Here is a 12695-nt window from a genome sequence, read left to right on the forward strand (position 1 = left end):
TATAGCCCGACACAAAACCGAACCGAAGCAGGTGGCTCTGAATGACTCTTGAGGAAGTGTAATCCTTCTCATTCCGACATTCAACACATGGACAAAACCTATAGCCACCAGCATGCTTGTTCGCATCGGCTGCATCTTGAAAAGAATGCATGCCTTCTCTGTAAGCGGATGTGCGTCGATCACCGTACATCCATGGATGGCTCATCTGCGTTATACGACAGTATATCAAATACAATCACGATCCTAAAAATTAGTACCGCACGGTCTAAACGAGGAAATATAGTTGCTAACCTTTTAGAATAAGTAGAAATAAAAAAGAAGAGGTTTAAGCGTGGCTCGCGCATCTCATATCGTAGTTGTGTTCGGTGAACTGAAGCGGCATCGCTCTAACGCACATTTCAAAAAACACCTCTAGTGCATAAAAAAAATGGAGAGCTAGCACACACCCACACTCTTCCGTCCAAGAAAAATGCAAGGAAGAGGGGAGAGGGGGGTTGTGCTATATATAGGCAGAGGACTTTAGTCCCGGTTTGAGACACAAACCGGGACTAAAGGTGGCGCACATGCGGGCTGCACACCGCGTAGCCCTTTAGTCCCGGTTTGAGACACAAACCGGGACTAAAGGATCCTTACGGGCCGGGACCAAAGCCTCGTGGGCGGCATTGCGATTTGGGGCGACGTGGCCGGGCCTTTAGTCCCGGCCCAGAGGGAGGCCGGGTCTAAAGGGTCCAGGCCAAATGCCCGTTTTCCACTAGTGCTATCTCCGATCAGAATTTCCCGAGCTATTTAACACTTAGCTTAGGAATCTCGGGGACGAGATTCTTGTAAGAGGGATAGGTCTGTCACACCCTGTTTTTCATCACAAGTAATTTATGTTGCAAAAATCAGAGCTTGTTAAAACTTTTTCAAATAATGTTGTGAGTGCAATGTCAGCCCTTGTATGAGTGAATGCTTGCTTGCTCGATGACTCAAACCCATGAAAAACTTATTATTTTGCTCTCTTCAAAAACCATTTTTCCTTCATATCAAGATCACCTTCATCATGTTGGGATACACTACTAGCTCATGAAGCCAAGTGGCACTTCCAACCAAAGTTGGTGATCTGATCCAAATATTACTTTCATTCATTTAAAACATTAATTGGTGATTTAAAATATTATTTTCCTATTTTATATTTATGTCTGTTTCTAAGGCCAGGAATGATATTCCCACAAGGAAAACTGCTTTCCTGCCTTAGAAAATTCTGGGTAAATTCATGGAAGCTCACAAGGACATATATTTTCCATATATAAGATTTTCAACCCTATTTTATATTAATATTATTTGAGTAAATCCCTGAAAACCATTTCTGTCTGTTTTAGCTTTTTGAGATGTTTCCAAAGGAAATAATCTCAATAAATTCCCATAAAATTACGGGAGCCCTCCCAAGCCATATTAGGTGCTCACATAAAATCTCACCTTGATTCAAGGTGGGGAAGTGCACCTAATGAGCCCAAAACCCACTCTGTCCAGAGAAGAGTTGGAACAAGTCTACATTGCAAAGTTACTCCAATGGAGCTGAAACTTTGCACGGGTGTTTGACACCCCAAATGAGGACTCCACACCAAAGATGGGATTTGTGAGACTCTGTTTGGCCACACTTCCTTTGTAAAGGACAGTACTGGTCATTTTGAGGCATTTTCAAGTTTACAAAACTAAACTTGTTCAATGGAGCTCAAATTTGGTCAAACCCCATTTTTTTACCCCAAGACCAAACCTGTTAAGTTCAGTTCCAGTGGTGGAGTGGAAGCACCCCAAATCACTGTCGAACACCTACTGACAGGAAGGTAAAGACCCTCCTAGCCACTGTTTTACCCAATGTCAAAGCCCCAAACTTGGTGAGTTAGAGCCCCAGAACACCCTGAGCACCCAGTCAACCAGCCCCTCCCCAACTCCAAGCACTAGTGACAAGATCTTCAATTAGAGCCGCAGGCCAGTACTGGCAACACTGGTTTCCTTGCCTCCTTTGACCAGCTCCTGCTCCCACTAGCACACAACGGCTAGGCACACTCCCAGCAACACTCAGGACATGGAGGACACGTCCAAAGGGCCCCAGAGCGCGCCAACATGCCGTGGCATTCCAAAACCGTGCTGTGGACGCGCTACAGAGAACCTCCAGCAAGGGGACGTCGCCCCGGCCGGTTCCAAACCCCCCAGTAATGTCCAAACACTCCCCCGACACCGACTCTGTGCAAAGCTACCATCAGGGGCCCCCTCTCCTCGCGCAAGAGCTCAGGCGACGAGTGCCCCCGCGCGCCCGACGCGGCCGAGCATGCACGGTCGCTGCGGCTCGGCCCCACTCGCTTTCCCTCTACGACCGATACACCAGGAGGTCCTAAACCACGTCCCGAACCCGTGGTTTCGCGGCCAGCACCTCACTGTGCTCGCACGCGCGCCACGGTGAGTCATCGGTGTGCTCGAGTCGGCTCACCGCCGCTGGCCTATAAATAGGTCCCCCGGGCACCCCAGCACTCCCCAGGCAGCTTCAGCACGACCACTAGACTCCCCCTAGCCGCCCAATCGAGCTCGCAGAGCCCCGGTGCTCGAGACCGACCGAGGCCCCTCCGCCTCGCAGCTCCGGTCGATCTCCGGCTACACGCCGGCTCCTGCGCCGCCCGACCTCCCATTGCACTCCCCTTGACGCGAGGATCATTTCCCCCAACTCCCCCGAGCGAATCCGTGCCCCTAGCCACTAGCTCAACGCCAACCCGAAACTTTTTCGCCACGATCACCTCGTCGCCGGCGACCTAGACCACCTCCGGTGACGTCCCGACCACGAGCAGGTAGGCGGAGGAACGAGGGACCCATTCCCGCTCATAGATTGGCCTGAGGGCAACGGTAGCCTCGACGGCGTCCGTCTCCACCTCTCTAGCTGGAGGCAGGAGAAGGACCCGACAGGTGGAGTCCACCGGTCGGTGTCCTAGGGCAGCCAGCTCGTGCAGCCGCTGACACTGACCCCAGGGGCCCGCAGGTCAGGTATGAACCTGGCCCGCGCGCGCCTGGTTGCCGGTCTGCTGGCTGGGCCGACTCGGTCTCCCCCTGGCCTTTTTCATTTATTTTTAACCTGCAGCTTAAATGATTTTTATAAAAATATTTAGCCAGTAGAAAAATATGATTCTTCCACCAACAATTTTTAAAAAAGTGTAGTAATTGATTCTGTAGAGTTTGACATTTATCAAAAAGAGAATCTGTTTTGGTATAATAAAATGATATTAAAAGCATTTGTTTGCTCCTGTTTTCTTTTAAATAAATATGCTTAGCTAATAAAAACCATAGGAAACATTTTCCAAAATAATAAACTAAATTTATTCAAGCTTTGCAACATTTTTAAAAGCACCTTGTGATCTGTTTTGGTGTGAGCTATTATTTATTTATTCCTTTCTCGACGGTAGAGTTACCGAGTGACGGAGGATCCGGAGCGGAAGACCTCGAAGACCTCGGATACCTAGCTGACCAAGGCAAGCAGCCCTTTGACCATGACTTGAGCACAAACATTGTTGAATGCTAGTATAGTTGGTATTTTCCCGTTGCATGTGATCAAAATGCCGGTTCATCATTGGTGTGATGGTACCGAAGGCTTCTTCGAAGCACTTGCATGATAGTGATGTTATACATATGGCTCCTCGGAGCACAAGCATGATGAGCTTAACCCTACCATCTATAAGGATCATGCTACTATCATGTTGACTAGTAGAGTAAGATCATTGCATTGAGCTTGACCCTACCCCTTGAGGGTCATGTTATACCATGTTGACAAGTAAAGATAGAGCATGTTATCATGAGCATGATGATGAGTTAAATAAAGAGTTTATGAAAACCCCGTCGGGTGCCACTGATGCCCGAGGGTGATGATGAGTTGGTGATCACTTTTGGTGAAGTGATGCACCGGTGTTTTTGTGTCAGTATGGTTTCGGAAATGGGATTAGATTTCTGATGTGTCGACCGTCCCAACCTTACCGGTACGACCACGATACCCCTTTATGGGACGGGGCTTTGTTGATTACTCTGGTCGGTACTAGCAAAGAGCCACATTAGTAGTGGCGGGAGTGATCGGTGTCACTCTCGTGATGGGGTCGTGCCAGGTAGGACGACTATGCCATTATTATGAGTTCCAGGCACACCGTTGGTCCCCGCATGGTTGATATTGTCCAGAGTCGGTGCTCGTAAGACGTACAACATGTGGGCTGGGTACCAATCGAGTGGACCTCTTTGTCTAGTATCGTCAGGGGAAAGATGATGATCGGGTACTTACCTCGGGTATATGTGATATACCGCGAGTCGTGGATGACGCGGAAGTTTCCCGTTTCTCGTGGGTCCGGCGTACTACCTCTGCAGAGTGTCAAACTATTCGAATGGCCGTGTCCATGGTCAAGGACAGTTGGGTGGTGCTGCTTAAACTACGTCCAGCGTTTCCGCATAAACCAAGTGTTAGTAAAAGTGTGTGTGTGTGGTGTTAAAAAGGTGTTGTTATAAGATAATAATATGACCAAGTTCGGTGACTTGGCATATAGAGTAAACCCAGATGGTTTAGCCCTCATTAATACATTGAGGTTAGGACAAGTCCGATGACTTGGCATATAGGGTGAACCCGGTGTGTTCAACCCTTAGCAGATATTATGATATATGTAACCTGTTCTTCAAGAGTAGTTCTTTAACTTGTTGCATTTACCTGATCATTCCACCAAATTGCATTCCACCATAGATACATGTTACTGTTATTCTTCGCTATCAATATTCATATCATGGGCTATTTGCGAGTACATTCAAAGTACTTATTGGCTTGCCACTGGTTATATTATTGACCAGACATGGAAGGACCGGAGTTTGGCGATGAGGACGCCGTCGGAGACGAACCTGCGATCTAGGACGCTTCCAAGTCAGAATGCCTGTCGGTGTAGGCTTGATGGCATGGGCACCGCATAGCCCTTACGAGTTTCCGCTACTCGATGTATCTGTTTAATTTGGCTTTAGGCCTCGCTCTTGAACCCGACCTTCTGGTCGTTTGATGTAATAATTTCGGTACTTGGATGTAAGACTGTATTATTCAGTATCTGTGTTCAGTGAACATTGATCCTTGGGGTCACTGGGCACGGCGAACTCGACTTGCTAGTCGGGGTCACCACAATGCGAGAGCCACTAAACATTGTAACCATGGTCTTCGACCTTGACCCAAAGAAAAAGAAAACTATTTACACAGAAAAGCTCCCAACAAGCAAAAGAAGAACGAGAAAACTTTTTGGGTTTTCTCAAACTAGACAAACACACGAGAAGAAAGCGAGAAAAAGAAATAAACTAGCATGGATGATACAGTGGCAAAGTGTGAACACCGACTATCAAAGTGAAAGTGTGAGCATGAATATAAAGTCGGTGAGAAACACGTACTCCCCCAAGCTTAGGCTTTTGGCCTAAGTTTTTCTACTCCCATGGCTGGTCCGGGCGATATCCAAAATCATAATGGGGGTTGTACGGGAGCGCGGCAGCTACCGCCTGAATAGCTGCCTCATGGAGGCGAGCAGCCTTTGCCTCCCTCTCATACTCCTCTGCCTCTCCTCTAGTTATGTAATATCTTCGTTTTACCCGAAAGTCAAAGAAGGCAGGAGCAGGAAGGGTAATATGGAAAACACGCTGTCGGTTAAATATCAACCGATATAGGAGGGATTCATTATCCCTCTCAAGGAACTGATAGCGTGTAATAGCGGTGCGATCAAGGAAAGCTGTATAGAGTGGGGGATCTCCTTCGCGGATGGGTACTCCAAGAAAATTAGCTATGCGAGTGGCATAGATCCCACCAAAGAAATCCCCTTCATTAGCATTATTATTCAGCCTCATTGCTATTATAGCTCCCATGTTGAAACTTCTATCACCCGTTACTATGCTCTTAATAATACTCAGGTCACGTGCGCAGAGGTGACAATGCTCGATCTTGTCGTTAATGCATCGACCTATGAAGAGGGCAAAGTAATGCAAGGTAGGAAAATGAATGCTCCCCATGGTAGCCTGCGTAATATGTCTAGTTTCTCCAACGGTTATAATAGAAAAAAAATCCCTAACCGAAGATTTAGGAGGATTATTGAGACTACCCCAATCAGGTATCTTACAAATTCTACTGAAATCCTGTAAATCCATGGTATACGATTTTTCATAGAGATCAAACAGTACGGATGTGTTACATCCAGCTGCAAATTTGAATCTACGAACAAAAGAGGCAGTGAGAGTAGTATACTGTTCACATTTTATCGGGGATGAATTCTTCAAGTCCAACATTGTAAACAAGTGTATCAAACTCGTCTTTCAAACCTGCATCAATCATGAATTCATCAGAAGGCCATTCACATGGTTGTACGTGTGCGTTCCTTGGTTGGTAAGGATCGGGTTCCCGAATCGCGAGACGGGGACCCCTCTTGCTTGAGAAACCACCATGATAGTTTCTCCTGAACATATTCCTTTTCTGAAATTTTTGGTGACTCAAAGGAAAAGTGAACAAGGCTCAACGAAACTCGTGCAACTACTCCGACAAGTGCCTAGAGGCCATATCATGCATCAAAACTACTTGGGACCAGCTAAAATTAGCATGCAAAGCTCAAGAACAGGGTCACCAAGGCAGCAAAAATACACAACGAATAAGGCACTAGAGCAAAAACTAATTGGACCAATCGAGGAGTCACATAGCAAGTAACAATTCCCCCAAAACAGTTTGGTGAATGGGGCTTTGCACAAGGAGATCGAAAATCACAGCAAGAAGAGCAAGAACATGGGTTTGAGCTGTAGAATGACTTTTTCTAGAGGTAGAAGAAGGAGATGGGAGCTGGAATAAGTGGAGGGCGGACACGTGGGCCCCACAAGCCTGGTAGGCGTGGTCGAGGGGCCGCGTCTGGTGGGCTTGTGGCCCACTGGTGCATCCCGCTGACTAGCTCTCCGTCTCAGAATTTTTCAAAAATTCCAGAAAAATCATACTTGATTTTCAGGGCATTCGGAGAACTTTTATTTTCGGGACACTTTTCTACGGGATGCAAAAAGCAGAAAACAAGAGAAACTAAAGCTAAATCTATCATTTTTCTTCTAAGCAACCGAAGGTAAAGGTTTGGAACAGAGGGCTGTGACTCTTAGATTCATCCATCTCATTGTCATCAAAAGAAATCCGTCAATGAGGTTGATCAAGTCTCCTTGACAAACTTTTTTCGAATCGCGTAAAAACAAATAATTTTCGAATAGTCACTAGGTTACCTCAATGGGGATGTGCATATCCCCAACATTCAAATCATACTTCATCTTAGTAGTAGGTATAGGGCATTCAAAGCTCCCAATAAGAATCGATGAAGTTTTTTCAATAGCATTGATACAATGTACTCGATATTGTTTCTTCGGAAAGTGCACCGTATGCTCATTACCATTGACATGGAAAGTGACATTGGCTTTGTTGCAATCAATAACAGCCCCTGCCATGTTTAAAAAGGGTCTTCCAAGGATGACCGCGATGGCATCATCCTCGGGAATATCCCGAATAACAAAGTCTGTTAAGATAGTGACGTTAGCAACCACAACACACACATCGTCGCAAATGCCGATAGGGAAAGCAGTTGATTTGTCGGCCATTTGTAGAGAGATTTCAGTGGGTGTCAACTTATCCAGTTCAAGCCTACGATAAGGAGAGAGAGGCATAACACTAACATCGGCTCCAAGGTCACATAAAGTAGTTCTAACATAGTTTCCTTTAATGGAGCAAGGTATAGTGGGCACTCCGGGATCACCTAGTTTCTTAGGAGTTCCACCCTTGAAGGTGTAATTAGCAAGCATGGTGGAAATCTCAACCTGAGGTATCCTCCTCTTATTAGTCACAATATCCTTCATGTACTTAGTATAAGGAGACATTTTGAGCATATCTGTCAAACGCATTTGCAGAAAGACAGGTCTAATCATTTCAACAAAGCGCTCAAAATCCTCATCATCTTTTTTCTTGGATGGTTTGGGAGGAAAGGGCATGGGTTTCTGCACCCATGGTTCCCTTTCTTTACCATGCTTCCTAGCAGTGAAGTCGTTCTTATCGTATCTCCTATTCTTAGGTTGTGTGTTATCAAGATCAACTGGTTCATTCTCCACATCCTTATCATTGCTAGGTTGATCATATTCATGAGCATCACTATCGATATTATCATTAGGCTCATGTTCATCACCACATTGTGTTTCGGCATCAGAAACAGAGACATCGTTTGGATTCTCAGGTGTAACAGCAACAGGGTTGCTAGCATGCAAGTTCCTATCATCTTTCCTTTTCTTCCTAGGATGACTAGATGCACCAGAGCTAAATCCTTGAGAATCTTGCTCAATTCTCTTAGGATGACCCTCAGGATACAAAGGTTCTTGGGTCATTCTACCGCCTCTAGTGACGACTCTAACAGAATTGTCATTCAACTCATTGAGCAAGCCATTTTGAGCTTTAAGTACTTGTTCTACTTCAGTAGTAACCATAGATGCATGTTTACTCAAAAGCTTAAGATCATTGACATTTCTATCCACACAAGCACTTAAATGACTAAGCATGCGAGCATTATGTTCCAATTGTCTGCTAACATAATCATTGAAACTTTGTTGTTTGGAAACAAAGTTATCAAATTCATCCAGGCATAAACTAGCAGGTTTATTAAAAGTAATATCACTCTCATTGAATCTACGAAGAGAGTTTACCTCTACTACCTGTGTCGGGTTATCAAGACCATGGATCTCTTTGATAGGTGGTAGATTTTTGACATCTTCAGGTTTAATGCCTTTCTCTTTCATAGATTTCTTAGCTTCTTGCATATCTTCAGGACTGAGGAATAGAATACCTCTTTTCTTCGGAGTTGGCTTCGGAGGTGGTTCGGGAATAGTCTAAGCATTCTCATTGCACAAGATATTATTCAGTAGGATCTCAGCTTGTTCCACAGTTCGTTCCCTGAAAACACAACCAGCACAACTATCTAGGTGGTCCCTAGAAGCTTCGGTTAGTCCATTATAGAAGATATCAAGTATTTCATTCTTCTCAAGAGGGTGATCAGGCAAAGCATTGAGTAGCTGGACGAGCCTCCCCCAAGCTTGTGGGAGACTCTCTTCTTCAACTTGCGCAAAGTTGTATATTTCCTACAAGGCAGCTTGCTTCTTATGGGCAGGAACATATTTTTTAGAGAAGTAGTAGATCATAACTTGGGGACTACGCACACAACTAGGAGCAAGAGAAGTGAACCAAGTCTTAGCATCATCCTTTAGCGACAAGGAAACAACTTAAAGATATAATAGTGACGGATCTTTTCCTCACTCGTGAATAGGGTGGCTATATCGTGCAGCTTAGTAAGATGTGCTACAACCGTTTCAGACTCATAACAATGAAAAGGATCAGATCCACCAGAGTGATTAACTCAAGGTCGACAGAGAATTCATAATCCTTATCGGTCACAAAGATAGGGGAAGTAGCAAACTTCGGGTCCTATTTCATCCTAGCGTTCAGAGATTTTTCTTTCCACTTGCGCAATAATTTCTCAAGATCATAGTTATCCTTACAAGCGAGAAAGTCCTCAGCTATCTCTCCCTCCATAACATAACCCTCAGGCATATGAGGCAATTCTAACAGGTGAAATAGCATGTTCTACTTCAATAATCTCAGGAGTTTCAGAAGTATCATCACATTCAGCAGCAACTCTAGCAATTTGTGCATCAAGGAATGCACCTAGTAGCAAAGTAGTATCAAGCAAATTATCATCACAAGAATCATGGATAGCAGAACTAGCATCATCAAGCACAGGCGACACATCAAAATTTCTAGCAGGATGTGGTGTCGCAAACTTACTCATAACTGAAGGTGAATCAAGTGCAGAGCTAGATGGCAGTTCCTTACCGGTCCTCGTATTTGAGGGAAAGACTTTAGTTTTTGGATCTCTCGGATTCCTCGTAGTGATTAGCAGACATAAATCCGAAGTGACTCAGAGAATAGAGCTATGCCTCCTCGGCAACGGCGCCAGAAAATAGTCTTGATAACCCACAAGTATAGGGGATCGCAACAGTTTTTGAGGGTAGAGTATTCAACCCAAATTTGTTGATTCGAGACAAGGGGATGCCAAAGAATATTCTCGAGTATTAGCAGTTGACTTGTCAATTCTACCACACCTGAAAGACTTAGTATCTGCAGCAAAGTATCAGTAGCAAAGTGGTGTGATAGCAACAATAGCAACGGTAATAGTAGCAGCAGTGACAGCAGTAGCGGTAACAGTAGCAGCAGTGACAGAGTAACAGTAGCAACAGTGACAGCAGTATCGGCAAAGTAACATAGCAAGGACGAGTAGGAAAAATTCGTAGGCATTGGATCGGTGATGGATAATTATGCCGGATGACATTCATCATATAACAGTTGTAACATGGGGAGATAAGTAACTAGCTCCAGTTCGTCAACGTAATGTAGGCATGTATTCCGTATATAGTCATACGTAGTTAGGGAAAAGAACTTGCATGACATCTATTGTCCATCCCTCCCGTGGCAGCGGGTGGCAGCGAGGTCCTAATGGAAACTATGGGATATTAAGGTTCTCCTTTTAATAGAGAACCGGAACAAAGCATTAGCACTTAGTGAATACATGAACTCCTCATCTTATGGTCATCTCCGGGAGTGGTTCCGGCTATTGTCACTCCGGGGTTGCCGGGTCATAACACATAGTAGGTGACTACAATTTGCAAGATAGGATCAAGAACATACATATATTGACGAGAACATAATAGGTTCAGATCTGAAATCATGGCACTCGGGCCCTAGTGACAAGCATTAAGCATGGCAAAGTAGTAGCAACATCAATCTCAGAACATAGTGGATACTAGGGATCAATCCCCATCAAAACTAACTCGACTACATGATAGATCTCATCCAACCTATCACCGTCCAGCAAGCCAACGATGAGATTACTCACGGACGGTGAAGGGCATCATGGAATTGGCGATGAAGGAAGGTTGGTGATGACGATGGCGACAATCTCCCCTCTCCAGAGCCCAGGATGGACTCCAGATCTGCCCTCCAGAGGAAGAATAGGTGGTGGCGGCGCTTCCGTATCGTAAAACGCGATGAACTCTTCTCCATTATTTTTTTCCGGACGAAAGGGACTAAATAGAGCTGGAGTTGGAGGCGGCGGAGCTCAGAGGGCCCCACAAGCCTACTAGGCACGGCCAGGGGGGCCCACGCCTAGTGGGCTTGTGGGCTCCTCGCTCCACTCCTCCGGTTGATTCTTGCGCCAATATTTTTTATATATTCCACAAAAAATCCTCGTAAATGTCTAGGTCATTCCGAGAACTTTTATTTCTGCGGAAAAACAACACCATGGTAATTCTGCTGAAAACAGCGGTAGTCCGGGTTAGTTCCATTTAAATCATGCAAATTAGAGTACAAAACAAGGGCAAAAGAGTTTGGAAAAGTAGATACGATGGAGACGTATCAACCCTCTGCCGGGCCCGTGGTCGCCGCCGGCGAAGATCCGGTGGGGATGACTTGGCCGCTCTAATCCCTGATTAATTAGCCGTTAGAGACAATGACAAGGGCCTCACATCTAACTAGATTAATTAGTGACTTAATTTAACTTTGTTAACTAAGTGTGACACTAACGTGTGGCCCCCACACGTCAGGTTTGACCTGACCTAGGTCAGTTGACCTGCTGACCTCATCCTGACGTGAGGGTGACACAGTAAAGCTTTTCTGGAAATAAAAAAATCAAAAATGAATTATAAATTCCAGAAAATACTAAAAATCATAGAAATTCAACCGTAACTCCAATGAAAATAATTTATATATCAAAAATGATCAGAAAAATTCAAGGAACCTGATTATGGCATTTTCATGCATGTCTGAGAAAGTTAACATCACCAAGTAGGCAAAATGATGATCAGGGTTAATTTAATAAATAGTTTGTAGTTGGAATTTGGTATACATTTGAATTCCACTTCAATAAATAAGACCAAACATTGAGCTAGGAAACTCAGTACCTCAATATGCCATCTTCATGCATGATAAAACAAGTTATGCCTGAGCATCAGGTCGAATCAATTAAAAGGGTATCTGAAAAATACCTTGTTTGAAGTGAAATTTCAATTCTCATTCAAACCAGCTTCAATTTAAGAAATGGTAGCTACATTAGCCCTGCCACTTCTCATTTTCATATCATGATCTTGCATCATAGTGTTGCATTTCCGTGAAGTAAATATTGTTCTTTCTTGTTTGTCGGTGTTGTTCCCTCTCGGTAGACGATGGTTCCAACGTTGTGATCGGTGACATTGATGAAGACTCATTGCTATCTTCAGACGCGTCACGCAAGCAAACCCCCTTGAGCATACTGATATAAACCCACTCTCTCGCTCCTGCCCTCTTTTATTGCATTAGGACAAACACGATTCAACTGTTACATGTTCTCGGTAGTTGAACCCATTCCTCTGCATGACCTGATTTTGCTAGAGTAAATAGTTGAAACCACTTAGCATGAGTAGCAACTGCTGGAGCCTTGTTGTGCTTACTCATCCATGCTTGCTTACTATGCCTGCTATGCTTAGAGTCGTACCGGGTCTGATCCATCTGGATGATGAACCAGAATGGTTGTGTTCATGTTCTACAGTGTGAGAGTAAAGGTGTGAACCCGATTTGGTAAAGGCAGCGATGA

The sequence above is a fragment of the Hordeum vulgare genome, chromosome 2H (genome assembly GCF_904849725.1).
Source record: "Hordeum vulgare subsp. vulgare chromosome 2H, MorexV3_pseudomolecules_assembly, whole genome shotgun sequence".
Lineage (NCBI taxonomy): Eukaryota > Viridiplantae > Streptophyta > Magnoliopsida > Poales > Poaceae > Hordeum > Hordeum vulgare.